Raw genomic sequence first — 11,077 nt, forward strand, 5'->3', positions numbered from 1 at the left:
TATGACTGGAACTTACGAGAATCCCACCTGGCTATACGCCTAACCACTTCGGGTCCTAACCCCCAGGCCACCGCCTCCGTTGCTGCCCCGATCCGGAACAAATGAGGTGCGAACCGGGACCCATCCAACCCCAAAACCACCAAACAGCGGCGCAACATCCATGTGAACTGATATTGTGACAAATAAGAGCCGTCCGCATGGCACAAAAACTGCCCACGGACGCCGCGTTGAATCGCACTGTAACGCGAGAAACACTCCACTGGGCACATCTGAGCCCCAGCCGCCTCCCATAATACCACCCTCCTGCCACCTGCACCCTGATCCGTCTTGGAACGCCTAATCCAAAACTCAACCCTCCTGTCCAACAACAACACGTCCTCCGCTCGCAACCCCCCAGCCCTCCTAGTGCTAGGCGCGACTAACTCCCCTATCCTAAGGGCCCCAAAGAACGCCCACGAAAAAGACAAACAGTACAACATAACTTCCAAAGGCGAAAACCAAACGCCCTCCAAAACTCCCCACAGATGCTCTAACAAGGAAAAAGACACGGGGCGCCGACCATCAGGTAAAACTCTACCCTTACGATAACCCCTCAGGTCCTGGCCAACCAAAAAATCCTTTGTGATATCCCTGAAACCCTGTAGTTTAAAACCAAACGGCAGAGCTGCGACAAAACGATTAACCCTGGACACCGACCAGCCCGCAACTGAAGCCTGACCTAAAAACCCTAGCAACGCCACCACCCTACCGTCATCGCCCCCCACCCCTGGCAGACCAGCTAGCCACACCTCCCAATCCCTCCACGCCATGTCATAAGCCGACCAAGTACCAGGCGCTAGAGAAGACCGGATCAATTGTCCTGAGGCTCGTAAGGCAACTCCCACAGCCATGCCGGGAAAGCGGTTCCCTCTGCGTCCGCCTCCGGAGCCAATGAACGAAAATGATCCCACTGTGAGCGAGAAAGAGCATCCGCTATATCATTCTGAACTCCAGGAACATGCACCGCAATTATCCATGCATTAAGCTACAAACACCGCAACAGCAAACGCCGAAGAAGCCGCACCACCGGCGGGGGGGGAAGCCGTCACATTATTAATAGCCAATACCACCCCCATATTGTCGCAATGAAAACGCACCTTGCTCTCCTAGAACCTATCACTCCAAATCTCCACCGCCACCAGAATAGGGAAAATTTCCAGGAGAGCAAGGTTCCTCACCAATCCCAGGTTGACCCACGCCGAGGGCCACCGCGACGCACCATTGACCCTTGCAAACAGCCTCGAAACCCCCTCCCCCTGCTGTATCCGTAAATAGCTCCCAGTCGAAACTATCCACCACCTGGGACATAATCAGCGACCGCCCATTATACAACCGTAAGAACTCAGCCCAAACTCCCAAATCCGCCCTATGTTCCCCAGTCAGCCGGAAAAAATGATGAGGGGCCCTAATGCCTGCCGTCGCCTCCGACAACCGTCTGCAGAACACACGCCCCATGGGCATAATCCGACAAGCAAAGTTAAGCTTGCCCAGCAGCGACTGTAACTCTCTAAGGGGAATTTTCTGCAAATGCCAGGCCCGGCAAACCTCCGCACCCAGAGCCCCCAGCTTATAACCCGGAAGATGGCACTCCATGTGAACGGAATCAATCGTGATTCCCAGAAAAACTATACACGAGCACGGTCCTTCCGTCTTGTCGGGGGCCAACGGAACCCCAAACAGTTTTGTCACCCATTCGATCGAGCGCAGCAGCGTAGCACACAAAGGGGAACCCGCCGGTCCAACACATAAAAAATCGTCCAGATAATGGATAACTGACGAGACACCCGCCACGTCACAAATCACCCATTCTAAGAAGGAGCTGAAAGCTTCAAAATAAGCGCAGGAAATCGAGCACCCGATCGGGAGGCATCTATCTACGAAATAAGCCCCGTCCCAATAACACCCCAACAGCCGCTGGCTATCTGGATGCACCGGGAGGAGGCGGAAAGCAGATTCAATATCAGTTTTCGCCATGAGAGAACCCCTCCCGTAACGCAGCACCTATTCCACCGCCGCATCAAAAGACGTGTACACCACCGAGCAGAGTTCAGGAGCAATCCCGTCATTTTCCGACAACCCTCGTGGGTGAGATAGGTTATGAATCAACCGAAACGTATTCAGCGGAGAAACAACCAGGTCGGGAATAGGAATATCCGCGAAGGGGCCCGCCATCCTGCCCAGCGACACTTCCTTGCTCAACTTATCCCTAACCACCCCAGGATATAGCCGAGGCAAACGCAAATTCCGCAATGAAAAAGGGACTTCATGAGGGGGGATGGGAATACGAAAACCAAACCGAAAACCTTCAAACAATAACACCGCCCTCGTCCTATCAGGGAACCTTTATGAGTACGGTTCCATCCTTTCCCACCTCACCGGAGTCAGACCCATGACCAGCACCCCCCAATCCCTTCCCCTTACCCTTTCAAAAACATTTGCGGACCCGTGTGAAGTCCCGCCGCAGGAGGAGCAACTATGCTTGAACTTACAGCCAGGCCCGTACTTACATTGGCCCTCATTAAATTGGCAACAGATCCCTGGCTTACTGCCCGACGCCCCCCCACTTTGACAAGGGTTTGCAGAGAGGCCGGGAGCACCGCCCCCGCCCTGAAAGGACTTGCCATAACGAACCGGCGCCATAACGCGCAACCACAAGCCTATGTCCTTGTTGTCCCATCTGATATTAGGACGCACCGCCTTGCGCTGCCTAGATTGCTCATCGTAACGCAGCCACGTTTGCCCGCTGTAAACCCTATGCGCTTCCCCGATAGCGTCCATGTACCCGAAGAGGGCGGAACAATGTTCCGGCATCTTCTCCCCAATAACACTTGCCAATATGGCAAACGCCTGCAGCCAACTCGCAAATGTTTGGGGAATCAACCGATACCGGCGCTTCTCCTCGTCCTCTTTTTTTACTCTCAAAACGCTTCCCTTTATATAGATTAAATTTTTCAAGGGGGAGTAGCGAGAATATCTCCACATATTCATCCCTCCAAATTTTTTCCCTAACCTCCGTTTTCAAATGTGCACCTAAAGCTCCTTCAAAACACACGTACTCCTCCCCTTTCGCCTTATCATCTAAGCGCACCCAGTCCACCTCCTTGTCCTTCTCAGTCTGCACAGACACCGTCACTCCCGCCTCCCTAGCACCTAACACGACCTCCGCAGGACGACTATCAACCACAGGCCCCCTGGCCGGCGGAACCCACGCGGGAAGTGGCGACGGGGAACTCGACGAACCCCCCACAGCGCACAAGAAGCTCCCAGACGCTACCAAGCAACTCTTGAACCTCGCCCCCGGTACTCCCAGCTAACGCAGGCGCACTACTACCACCCAAACCTAACGCCGCCCCCCCTGGGAACCACCCAACGCCCCCGGGGACCGAAAAATAGCAGGTAATGAAAATGTAGGTGAAATCGACTCACCAGGCTGCGTAGGTGCTGTGTCCCCACCAGCTAGGGCGAAGGAATCATCCTGGCGTCTCTCTTCTCCATCGATCTCCCAATCGCCCGCTGCATCCGGACCGGCCGGACCCAGACCGGCGCCACACGACAGGCAACTGTGGCCCTCTTTGGAAACATCTCGGGCCATAGACGACGACATGGGCCTCTCCGCCCGACGGTCCTGGGCAGACATCTGCACGCCGCCAGCGGGGCGCTGCCCACCAGGATACCTCCGTGTCACTGCCGACCGTGGCACATGCCTGTGTCCAGGCTCATCGACCTCCATACTTCCGGCGGGCTGTCCGACAGGAGTATCGTCAAGACAGCTCCACGAACTTCACGTCGGGAGACGAGGGGCGGTTCCAAAGGCAAGGGAGCCCTTCCCCCCCCATCTCCGCAGAGTCAGGCCGGCTGCTTGGATTCCTCTCAGATGGAGCCCGCCGACCCCTAGCAGTGGGGCGGGGGACCCGACCTGGAGGGTCCCTAGAGGGGCTCCGTACCCGTCGCCTGACTCTCGGCAGTACCTCCGGGCTCAGCCGTTCAGGAGGCCGCATCCGCCGGGATAGCCGCCTTACTGTGGATGACGTCACTGCCTGAGTTCCAGAGGAGCAGGGAGCCATGCTGCCCGTCGGACCAGACAGTCCCGGCCACTCACCGCTCCCAACCGCTGCTGCCGCCGGTTCCATCTCCAAAGGGCAGCCCCAGCCCTTCTGCCAACCACGGAGAGCTGCACAAGCAAAGCATCCATCAGGTAATCGGTCAGTGGCCTGAACTCACCATGATATTCAGCCGTTAATGGCGCTAACTTCCCCTGCCTCCCCTTATATCACCACTACCTCGCCCTGTTAACCCCCTCCCCTACCTGCCTTCTCCTCCTCCCCTACGCTTCCTTAACCCTTTCCTACCTACATCCCTGGTCATGCTGGCCTACCCTAAGTCCTTCGGCCTATGTCTGGCCTGTACTTTATACCTCTTCTTATATTTTTATTAATTTAAAACATTGTTCATTCTTTTTCTTCATTCTTTTTAGTATGTCCCAGGAATTAATACAGAAAGTATATTGGAAAACTATATAACTTTAAAGAATACAAGACATAACATTCATTTGCTGAAATCGAACAACTCCTTTAACCACTTCCTGACCAGAGGCTTTACCCCCCTTCTTGACCAGGCCCATTTTCATGTTTTAGCCATGTGCCAATTTAAAAGCAAATTGTTCTTCTATTACTCTTCCAATCTACATGTATTTGGGCTTGTTTTTCTCATAACATATTGGGCTTCCATATTGTATAAAAAAAATAATAGATATATTTTACTTTTAATAAAATATAAAAGTAAAAACGGGGGAAAAAAAAATGTACACATTTAATTTTAGGTGATGTTTGTTATTACATCTGGTGCATGCCACTGGGTAAACACACCCGAATACATATTTGGCAACTTCTGCTGTCTTTAACGATACCAAATATGTGTGTATCTCTTACACTCTGGGCACAAGGCAGAGCTTACAATGAATGGTGCGCAAACTGGCTTTTGGAGAGCAAATTTTCCAAAGCTGGTTCCATAGCGATCTTTGTGTATGCGACCAGTGTCGCGGCCAAATTTGCGGTGTAGCTCCAACCTAAAACTGTACAATACATCAATATATATGATATGAAAGCTATAGATAAAGAGATAGGTAGATCTATCTATCTATCTATCTATCTATCTATCTATCTATCTATCTATCTATCTATCTATCTATCTATCTATCTATCTATCTATCTATCTATCTATCTATCGTATCCTGATAATAATGATAGACCGGTATTATTAACCCCTTCCCGACATCCGCCGTATATATACGGCGCTGCCGGGAAGGTGTTCCCGCAAAGCGCAGTACAGTTACGGCGCAGTGATGGTACGGGCTCAGGAGCAGAGCCGGCACCATCACCGCGGGGTGACAGCTGTATTATACAGCAGGCACCCTCCTGTAACTGCCAGGACCGGAGCTATTCTCCGATCCGGCAGATTAACCCCTCAGATGCTGCACTCTGTTTTAACCCGACCGGCAACCCAGTGACGCAATCGCTGGGTTGCTGTGGCAATCGGATGCCAGAAAATGGTGTCCGAGTCTGCCTTGTACGGGAGCCGATGAGGACCCGCCTGCGGCGGGTCCTCATAGGCTTGCTGTCAGTGAATAACTGACAGCGCTAATACACTGCACTACGTATGTAGTGCAGTGTATTAGAGTAGCGATCGGGGCATCAGGCCCTCATGTCTCCTAGTGGGACAAGTCAGAAAAGTAAAAAAACGATAATAAAAATGTGGTAAAACAATAAAAACACACACATTTCAAATAAAAATAAAGCTAAACTGACTTTTTTCCCATAATAAGTCTTTTGTTATGGGAAAAACCGTAAAAATTAAAAAAACGATACATAATTGGTATCGCCGCGTCCGTAACGACCCAAACTACAAAACTATTATGTAATTTATCCCGCACGGTGAACGGTGAACGTCGTAAAAACCATGAAAAACAACGCCAGAATCTTTGTTTTTAGGTCACATTTACTCCAAAAAACTACTAATAAAAAACGACAATCCGTCCCGCAAAAAAAATCCCTGACACTGCTTTGTGCACGCAAAAATAAAAAAGTTATGGGTCTTAGAATATGTCGACACAGAAAACAAATGATTTTATAAAAAAGTGATTTTATTATGCAAAAGCTGCACTACATAAAAAAAACTATATAAATTTGGTATCGCCGTAATCGTATCGACCCGCAGAATAAAGCTAACATGTAATTTAGGGCGCACTGTGGATGCCGAAAAAAACCCAATAAAAAAACTATTCCAGAATTGCTTGTTTTTGGTAATTTCCTTTACCAAAAAATGAAATAAAAAGTGATCAAAAAGTCGTATGTGTTCTAAAATGGTACCAATAAAATCTACAGCCCGTCTCGCAAAAAACAAGCCCGCACACCGCTCAATCAACTGAAAAACAAAAAAGTTATGGCACTAGTAATGCGGTGATGAAAAACATCTCAATGCGCAGGCCGGAGGGTAACATTCCTTCAGTTTCAGGGCCTTTGTATTTAGGAACTAGGAAGGGAAGGGACATAGCACATCCGCTGGAAGCGAGGGTGCCCGTATTATACCAGCGCAAAACTTTCCCAGCAATATTTCCCAAACTACGAAGGAGAAAAAGTCCCCAAAAGGTGCAGAGTGTTACAAAAGAGGGATAAGAAAGAAAACCGTTTATCAGTGTGACACCGGCCTGTGCAAAACGGATCGCTTCACAGCGTAACACACATCTATGGATAATTATATTATTTACCCCATTATTATACCCTCTTATTATGCCCTGATGTACTCCGCACAGATTACATATACCACCACATTATAAACGGAAATACCAGCAAAACCCCAAACAGAACTATTACCAAGCAAAATCCATGCTCAAAATGGCGGTCTTTCCCTTCTTAGCCCTACAGTGTGCCCAAACAGCAATTTACGTCCACAAGCAGGGGCGGACATACCGCATGTGCAGCCGGTGCAGCTGCACAAGGGCCCCGCGTGGGAAGGGGGCCCGTTCCTCTGCTGGCCGACTCAGTTCTCAGCTGCGCGATGCTGAGGACTGAGACAGAGGCCCGTGGACCACTGGCGTAGCTATAGGGGTCGCAGCGGTCGCAATTGCGACCGGGCCCCGAAGCCAGGGGGGCCCACGGCCCCCCGCACCACATCAATAAAAAGTTACTATAGTAACTCGGGCCGCGGGCCCCTGTTACTATAGTAACATACTTTACTTACCTTCCTGGTTCCGGATCGCAGCGGAGGTCCTGACGTCAGGCGCTGTGCGCAGCGCATGACGTCACAGCGCTATGCCGCCGCGCACAGCATCGAGACTACAGAACTCCCGCCGCGGCCGAAGAGGAAGGTAAGATAGCCCTGACTGGCGGGGTCCGACTCCTGGGACCCGCCAATCAGCTGTTTTGAAGGGGCCGCAGCACTCGTACGAGAGCTGCTCCCCTTCATTCCTGTCACTTCATTCCGGTCACACTGTGAATCGGTTTCGGCGATTCACAGTGTGGGCGAGTAGTGAAATGAAGGGGAAGTAGCTCTCGTACGAGTGCTGCGGCCCCTTCAAAACAGCTGATTTGCGGGTCCCGGGCGACACATCAGCTATTGATGGCCTATCCTGAGGATAGGCCATCAATGTTTAGGGACTGCACAACCCCTAAGCCTACGATGTAGCAGGCTTAGGGGGCCCATGAGACAGGATCACAGATTGTGTGATGCTGTCTGCTGGGCCCTGTATCTAAGCCAATCACATGGTAGGCTTAGATACATGGCCCATGCGTGATCCTGTCTGCTGGGCCCTGTATCTAAGCCTACCACACTGTAGGTTTAGATACAGGGCCCCAGCACACAGTAACCTTATACTGTATAAGATTACTGTCTGCTGGACCCTGTATCTAAGCCTACCTTGTGGTAGGCTTAGATACAGGGTCCCACAGACAGTATCACACATGGGCCCTGTATCTAAGCCTTAGGGTATGTGCACAGACACTAATTACGTCCGTAAGTGACGGATGTATTTCGGCCGCAAGTACCGGACCGAACACACTGCAGGGAGCCGGGCTCCTAGCGTCGTACTTATGTACGACGCTAGGAGTCCCTGCCTCGCTGTGGGACAACTGTCCTGTACTGTAATCATGTTTTCAGTACCGGACAGTTGTCCGGCAGCGAGGCAGGGACTCCTAGCGTCGTACATAAGTATGATGCTAGGAGCCCGGCTCCCTGCACTGTGTTCGGTCCGGTACTTGCGGCCGAAATACGTCCGTCAATTCCGGACGTAATTAGTGTGTGTGCACATACCCTAACACATGTGTTACTAATCATTTTTTGTGTGTTTTCTTACAGGTTCGGTCGTTGGACTACGGCGGATTCCAGGACTACTTCGATGACAGCTTTTTTTTTTATTAATAAAATGGTTAATGAGGGTTGTGTTTTTTTTTTTTATTTCAATAAAATATTTTTTCTATGTCTTTGTGGTTTTTTTTAAACTATATTACTACCGCCTTAGTAATGGCCGCCGGCTGATTGACAGCATCCATTGCTAAGGCAGGGCTTAGTGTTAGCCGGTGCAGAGGCTAACACTAACCCCCTTTATTACCCCGGTACCCACCGCCACCAGGGGTGCTGGGAAGAGCCGGGTACGATCCAGTACCTGACCATCTGTAGTGATGGTCGGCCACTGGGGTGGCCGCAGGCTGGTATTATCAGGAGGGGAAAGGCCAGATACAGTGGCCCTTCCTACCCTGGTGATGCTAGGCTGCTGCTGCTTTATTGTATCTGGCTGGTTATGAAAATGGGGGGGACGCCACGTCATTTAAAAAATAATTGGAAAGAACGATGTCGGGTCCCCCCCAATTTTCATAACCAGCCAGATACAACACAGCAGCAGCAGGCAGCATTACAAGGGTGGGAAGGGCCACTGTTTTTGGCCTTCCCCAGCCTAATACTACCAGCCTGCGGCCACCCCGGTGCCTGCCCGTCACTACAGCTGGTCGGGTACTGGTTTGTACCCGGCTCTTCCCAGTACCCCTGGTGGCGGTGGGTACCGGGGTAATAATGGGGGTTAGTGTAGACTCTGCACCGGCTAACATTAAGCCTCGCCTTAGTAATGGAGGTTGTCAATCAGCCAGCGGCCATTACTAAGGCGGTGATAATAAAGTTTAAAAAGATACAAGCACATAGAAATTTTTTTTATTGAAATAAAAACACAACCCTCATTAACCATTTTATTGAGAATAAAAAAAACGCCGTCATTGAAGTCCTCGTATCCGAAGTCCAACAACCGAACCTGTAAAAAAAACACAAACACACAAAAATAATCAGTAACACATAAAGAAGCAAAATTATTATTCTTACCTTTCCTGGGTCCAGCGCTGGAGCCGCAATGTCAGCGAGCTGGGCCCTGTATCTAATCCTATCATGTGTGATACAGTCTGCTGAGCTGTGTATCTAATCCAATCATGTATGATACTGTGCTGGGCCCTATATCTAATCCGATCATGTGTGATACTGTCTGCTGAGCCACTGTATCTAATCCTATCATGTGTGATACTGTCTGCTGAGCCACTGTATCTAATCCTATAATGTGTGGTACTGTCTGCTGAGCCACTGTATCTAATCCTATCATGTGTGATACTGTCTGCTGAGCCACTGTATCTAATCCTATCATGTGTGGTACTGTCTGCTGAGCCACTGTATCTAATCCTATCATGTGTGGTACTGTCTGCTGAGCCACTGTATCTAATCCTATCATGTGTGATACTGTCTGCTGGGCCACTGTATCTAATCCTATCATGTGTGATACTGTCTGCTGAGCTGTGTATCTAATCCTATCATGTGTGATACTGCCTTCTGAGCCACTGTATCTAATCCTATCATGTGTGATACTGTCTGCTCAGCCACTGTATCTAATCCTATCCATAGTTTATAGGGTCGTAGTGCTATAGATATGCTATGCTGTCTCCTATACACACACTTTTTTTTGGGGCGGACACATATGTATTGGGGCTATTTCCCGGACATTTTAAGCCCTGAGGGTATGTTCACACGGCAGCGTCTGTTACGGCTGAAATTACTGTGCTGTTTTCAGGAGAAAACAGCACCGTAATTTCAGCCGTAATGGCATGTGCAGGCGTCTTTTGCTGCGTCCACTACGGAAGTAATTGAAGCTGGTTTTCCATGGAGTCCATGGAAAACGGCTCCATTTACATCTGAAGAAGTGACAGGCAGTTTTTTACGCGCCGCCTTTCGACAGCGGCGCGTAAAAAAAAATGACCATCGGCACAGAACATCGTAAGACCCATTCAAATGAATGGGCAGATGTTTTCCGACGCTTTTGAGCCGCATTTTCGGATGTAATTCAATGCTAAAACGCCCAAATTACGTCCGTAAATAGTGTGTGTGTGAACCCAGCCTTAGTGACGCCCCGGCTGCTAGTGCTGCATTGTTGGGTCACTTAGGAGACCCAGCGATGCAGCTGAAAGCGGACCGTCGGCCATGAGAAGTTTGCGGGGTGGGGGGGGGGGGGGGGGGGCCCTGGCACATTATCTGCACAGGGGCCTTTTGCAGTCTGTGTCCGCCACTGTCCACAAGTAAGGCATTACCATACCCGGGAGAACCCGCTTAACAATTTATGGGGTAACATTCTCTAGGGGCACAACATATTGTGCGGTGAATAGGCAGATCAGTGGAAAAATTGCAATTTTCACTTTGCACCATCCACTGCGTATTCATTTCTGAAAAACACCTGTGGAGTCTAAATTCTCACTACACCCCTTGATAAATGCCTTTAGGGGTGTAGTTTCTAAAACAGGGTCACTTTTGTTTGGTACATCAGTGGTTTTGCAAATGCAACATGGCGTCCGCAAACCATTCCAGCAAAATCTACGCTCCAAAAGATAAATACCGCTCCTTTCCTTCTGAATGCTCCCATATATGTAAACAGCCGATTATAACCACATATGGGGTGTTACCGTACTCGGGAGAAATTTCTTTACAAATGTTGGGGTGCTTTTTCTTCTTAATTCCTTGTAAA

This window comes from Rhinoderma darwinii, chromosome 5 (genome assembly GCF_050947455.1).
Source record: "Rhinoderma darwinii isolate aRhiDar2 chromosome 5, aRhiDar2.hap1, whole genome shotgun sequence".
NCBI lineage: Eukaryota > Metazoa > Chordata > Amphibia > Anura > Rhinodermatidae > Rhinoderma > Rhinoderma darwinii.